Source organism: Diceros bicornis, chromosome 22 (assembly GCF_020826845.1).
Source record: "Diceros bicornis minor isolate mBicDic1 chromosome 22, mDicBic1.mat.cur, whole genome shotgun sequence".
Taxonomy (NCBI): Eukaryota; Metazoa; Chordata; class Mammalia; order Perissodactyla; family Rhinocerotidae; genus Diceros; species Diceros bicornis.
This window is the reverse complement of record NC_080761.1, coordinates 21448277-21453760: the sequence shown is the minus strand read 5'-3', so window position 1 is coordinate 21453760 and position 5484 is coordinate 21448277.

Below are 5484 nucleotides of genomic sequence, written 5' to 3'. Positions count from 1 at the left end.
CACTCTGGATTTGAAGATGTCAATACCACTTTAAATCTATATCTGTCTTCTCCCAATTTTAACACCTGTACTTCAAAATTAAATGTGCACATGTATTACACAAAGCCTGCATAGTGATTAGGAAAAGGAAGGTTATTTTCTAATTGTGCCCTAATAAAGGTTGAAAAAAACTCCTCTAACTCAGGAGTTGGCAAACTGTGGGCCTGTGAGCCAAATCCCTCCTGCTGCCTCATAAATGAAAGTTTGACACGTAGCCACGCCTGTTCATTTATGTATTGTCTACAGTCACTTTCTCACTTTGGCAAAACCTAAAGAGTTTACTATCTGGTCCTTTACAAAATGATTTGTCAACACTGCTTTAGCTCAAAGGGAAAGCCTAAGGCCCCTAGAACAGGGCCACCCGAAGTGTGGTCTGTAACCGCTCCTGATCTGTGAGCTGTCTGTTACTGAAATTGAGAGTGTTTAGAATCTTTTATAGCATTTTGACATTGCCAAGACATGCAAGTGTGTGACTATTTTTCTCGTAATTAATTTTTATTGTATTTTTTAAAGTATTGGTTCATGAAGGATTAGAAATAACAAAAAATTCTAGAAGTCACAAGTTTTCAATAAGAAAAATACAAGAGACAATTTAATACCCATCATAATGACTTTAACTAGGCCTCAATAGACAACAAAATGCAGCCCTAGAGATTTCATCCGTAGCATAGATTTTACCTTGGAGAACAAAATGGAGCTGGGGGAGGCACAGCCAGATTTAAAAATCTAATTCTGTTGCTGTATTAAGGCCCCAATATCAGAGATACATTTATTTGTAATTAATGTACCGTTGCATACAGAGGACTTTCTTTACATAGGTGCTGGGGGATGAAAATACAGTCCAAGGCCTCTAGAAGTGGACACTCTAGGTCAGAGAGCTAAGGTGATTATAAAAATACCAGACACTGGAGTTTGTGGGAGCTGCTGTGAAGACACCACACCATTGTGGGGTTAGTATGTGAACTCATACATCATGGATGCCACTCAAATATATCCATCTCCCTTCTGTTAAATGCCTTTCAACCTAACTGAATAATGCAATCCATCGAGGCGTTTAAGGGAAGGTGACTGTGTATAGGAAGGTGATCAGGAAAGCCATGCTGAGAAGCAAATGCCGGGCGGCTCACTCCCTTTACAAGTGGCTGAGTCCACACGCCAGCGGGTCAACCTGTAGTAGGCAGGGGGGATTTTCAGACTTAAATGCTTGTGTGGGAAATAATGGCTGAAAATAAATGAGAAATTATTAAAAGAATAGCAAACTAAGTAGAAGGAAAGAATATCATATGTATAGTTATCCAAAAAAAGTTGGGAAACAATCGTCTTAAACAGTATATTAGTTCTATTTTCAAGAAATACACTCAATGCATTTTCAGATAAAGTACCTCAAAATTAAAGCAATGGGTCCAATTGTTAACCTGAGAAAAGTACAGTAAATATACTATTTCCTCTGTGTTTCTAGGCTTTTTAGATCCTCCATAGTTAAATTGTATCCAGTAGGCACTAGGCAAACGTGGCTATTTAAAGTAATTATTGGAGAGTGAAGAAATGGAACATTTTCTTAGTAGCAGAAAGTTTTATTGGACAGTGCTGCTTTATAACGTGTGTGTGTATTTTTTTTTTTCCCACTAGTTGGACTCATTGAATTTAGAGGTACTTTACCTGAAAAGGTGTTGGGAAATTGAACAAAAAAATACTAAGCATGTAACTTGAAAATATAATACCTTGTTTAAAAATGTTTACGCTCAGTGTCCCAACTTTTTGAACACCCTCTAAATGCATAATTAACTTTTTAAAGGCTGATTTTTATTTTCATCAAGAAATACCTGCACATAGCTAAGGAATCAAATTATTCAACAAGATATAGTAAGAAAAATAAACATTAATTTGTTTGCCCCCATCACACCCCATTTCCCACTTCTTAGAAGCAATTTCCACCCTCTCAGTGGTTTAATGTTTGTCTCCCTGTCTCTAAGGGAGAGGCCTACAGTGCTGCTGCTTCATATGTTTTCAGGTTGGGCATCTACCTACTCATTTCCCACTAACGGAAGACGAGCATTTCTTTTCCAAACTCTTCATATAACTGCCTCTGCACACTTCCCATCTCCTCATCCTTTCAATAAATGTTTTGTTTTATAAAAACACAATGCAGTAATTCTTATGACCATGTTAATGATAGTCACAGCTGAACTATATAGAACAGTATTTGTCCTATTTATCTGTGCACATGTATAAAGCTTGATGAATTTTCACAAAGTGTGCACGTGATGCAACCATCATCCAGCTCTAGAAACAGGACAGTAAAGGGAAGCACCCAATAGCCTTCATGATCCTCCCAAGTCACCCCATCCTCAGGAACCATTTGGACCTTTTTTGCTATAGTTTTGCCTGTTCTTAAAATTTATACAGAATCATACAGTATGTACTCTTTTTTGTCTGGTTTCCTTTGCTGTTCTTTTTCTAGCTTGAGACCAAAGCTTAGATTATTGACCTTTCTCATCTAATTTATGTATTTAAACCTATAAATCTTTTGATAGAAGCATTAGCTGCATACCATAAATTTTTGCATGTTGCATATTATCATTCATTTCAACATAGCTTTCCATTGTGATATTTTTGTATTTTTAAAGTATTGTTTTTCTCCATGGTGTTGCGATCCATGTGTTCTTTATACCAATCCTTATAAATCTGTTGAGACATTTTCTATATCCTGGATAAGAGCTGCAGTGGAGGCCATCACCTGATCAGTTTATGAGAATGCAGTCACTCTCCAAGATCCATCAGATTTCTGTTTAGTCTGAATAGATATAATGGGAGCCTTTACCCTGAATCTTTCAGGATTTTTGTCGATGGTTCTCTGCAATTCCTGAGATGTAGCATTGATTTGGTTTAGTATTCTGGCTCCTAGTTGGCCCTCATTACAGTCAGGGAACCAAAGTGAGGAGTTGGTCAGTTGTCAAGTATGTCTATTCTAAACACACTCAGGAACAGGGGAAATAAGCACAGGGGAGCTCCAAGGACTAACTGAGCTGCCTGGGACATAAGCTGGGGCTCAAACTCCATGTGTGGCCTGACCCAAAAGGAAGCCACCTGTCAAAGAAATGTCGAGTCACAGCCACATCACAGAGTATGGAAGGTGAATCTGGAACAACAGACAATAGGCACACGACAGCACAGTCATAGCCTTCGTCAGGTCGCACAATTCACCAATTCTGTGTCTGAGCTGTACTTAACCCGTCCATTGAGTTTTTAATTTCAATTATTTTTTCATCATTATAAATTCTATTTTTACAATTCTTAAATCTGCCCAATTTTTATAGAACCTTGTTATTTTACCATTTTGACACTCTTTTATTTTTACACATATTAAACAGGCGTTTCAGATTCTGTATCTGACAATCCCTACATCTGTCATCTTCGTAGAGCTTCCTCTATAATTTGTTTCTGCTAACTCTTGCTTATGATGGCATCTCTTTTTACAGGGTGGATGTATTTCCTAGCTCAGTCTCTGAAGGTCAGATTGATGCTCCTCTATCAGCCTTAACACCCATTTTCCAGGTAAGAGGGGAACAGGAACGGGCTAGCACTCTCACCAGAAAAGCAAAACTGTCCTCACAAATCCCAAGCAGTCCGCTTCCATCTGCCCGATCAGAACCCTGTTACATGCCAGCCCTGACTGCAGGCTTTCAGGCCTCCACAGCTGAGAGCACTGGAGATGAGTGTGCAAGAGCAGCTGTGCGTTTCTGGCTACAGAGAGACAGGCAAGAGGGCCGGGTCACTGCTACGGGGTTGGTGGCCCAAGTCACAAAGGTTACAGAGCCCTGTTTCGGAGCAGGAGTCACAGAAGGGAACTCAGGCCCACTTATACTCCTCTGGCTCTTCTAACTCCAAACTGTAATGGGGACCCTCACTCTCAGAAAGTGGCTTTTTGAGAGTACGGACATCCTGTGAATGCTCTCCAAATAGACCTGTCACTGTGCCGCAGGCATAAAAAACAGGGACTCTTAAAGGCAAGGTTTGTGGCTGTAGAACCACCACCACATGCCGGGTTCTCCCTACAGCTGCTACCTGTGACATGCTAGTCAGGCCTCTAACGCACCTGAAAGGAGGCATCAGCCAACAAATTAGGATCTTATACAGATAAGGCCAAGATTCCAGCGGACACAGGGAGAGAGGAACATCACTTAGTCAAGATGGATTTCAAGGCCTGAAAACCGACTAATCAAGAATGGTACCACTGCAATTTCTTATAATACATATTTAATATAAAACTTCAAAAAATGTAGACACTATTAGCTAACTCCTAAACCACACACTATGATTTTCAAAAGTAATGGTTATTTAACAAAATGTAAGGTGACAATATCGAAGAACTTTCACACACTTAAAGAGGACGTAATTAGCAGCAAGCTATTCAAACAAACACAAATCTATTTTTACACTTTCCACGTTTGTTTTTCTCTTTGCTTCATCAAGCTACTAATTGAAGCTTCTTTCAAGTATAGGATTTCTAATATTAAATTACATTTTCTAAGTATTCTTATAAGGAAGAAATGGAAAAGACTCATACTACATTGTTTGCCATAAATTCATACATCAGAAAGTAAAACAACCCACCTGAATTTATCCATGCTTCCCCCTTCTCCAATATGAGCTTTAGATATTTTTCTAAATACTTTATATTTTTGTTAAAATCAGGTCTGTAATTCATTTATGCAGGTTAGGGAAAATTAGTTATAATGAGTTACTTTTAATATTACCTTCTGTACATTTCTGCCCCTGTATTCCGCCACCAAATCTGGTGCTAAAGTAAACAATAATGCAATGTACTATTTCAGGGGGCCCAAACAGTCTGTAATCCTAATTTCCTAAATATCCAAAGATTTCAACTTCCTGTCAATATAAACAAGAGCCAAAAATCACTTCTTAGTAGTTAGTAGGAGGAAAAAAGTCATAGTATGAAGATTAACTAAAACTTTATTATTTATGCCTTTCCCCCAAGCTACAAATACTCTTTAGCATTAAATTACATTGTGTGTACACAACTCCACAGTTTACATTTGCTCAGGAACATACGATTACATTAAAAATAACTAACTTTCTGCTTCGTAGTTTAATAGGCTTTTAAATAGTTTCCCTAGGGGGAAAAGAAGTATTTTGTGTTCTTCAAGAAACTGGTATACATAAATGAACTGCTATGTGTTCATTTAACTTCGAGGAACCCTAACGATGATGTTTTTGTTTTTTTTTCTTTCTAAAATGCAATACAGATTTGCACTTAATCACTGTTCATATAGTGAGGAGATGGAATGGTAGATACAGATGTAATCTTTTCTAAGTGTACAGTTGTAGGATATTCTAAATGGAAAAAAACTGACGGTGACAATTGTTTAAAGGAAAAAAGAACCCAAGTCAAGAAAAATGTTGAAGAATGTCTACTCTCAAAAA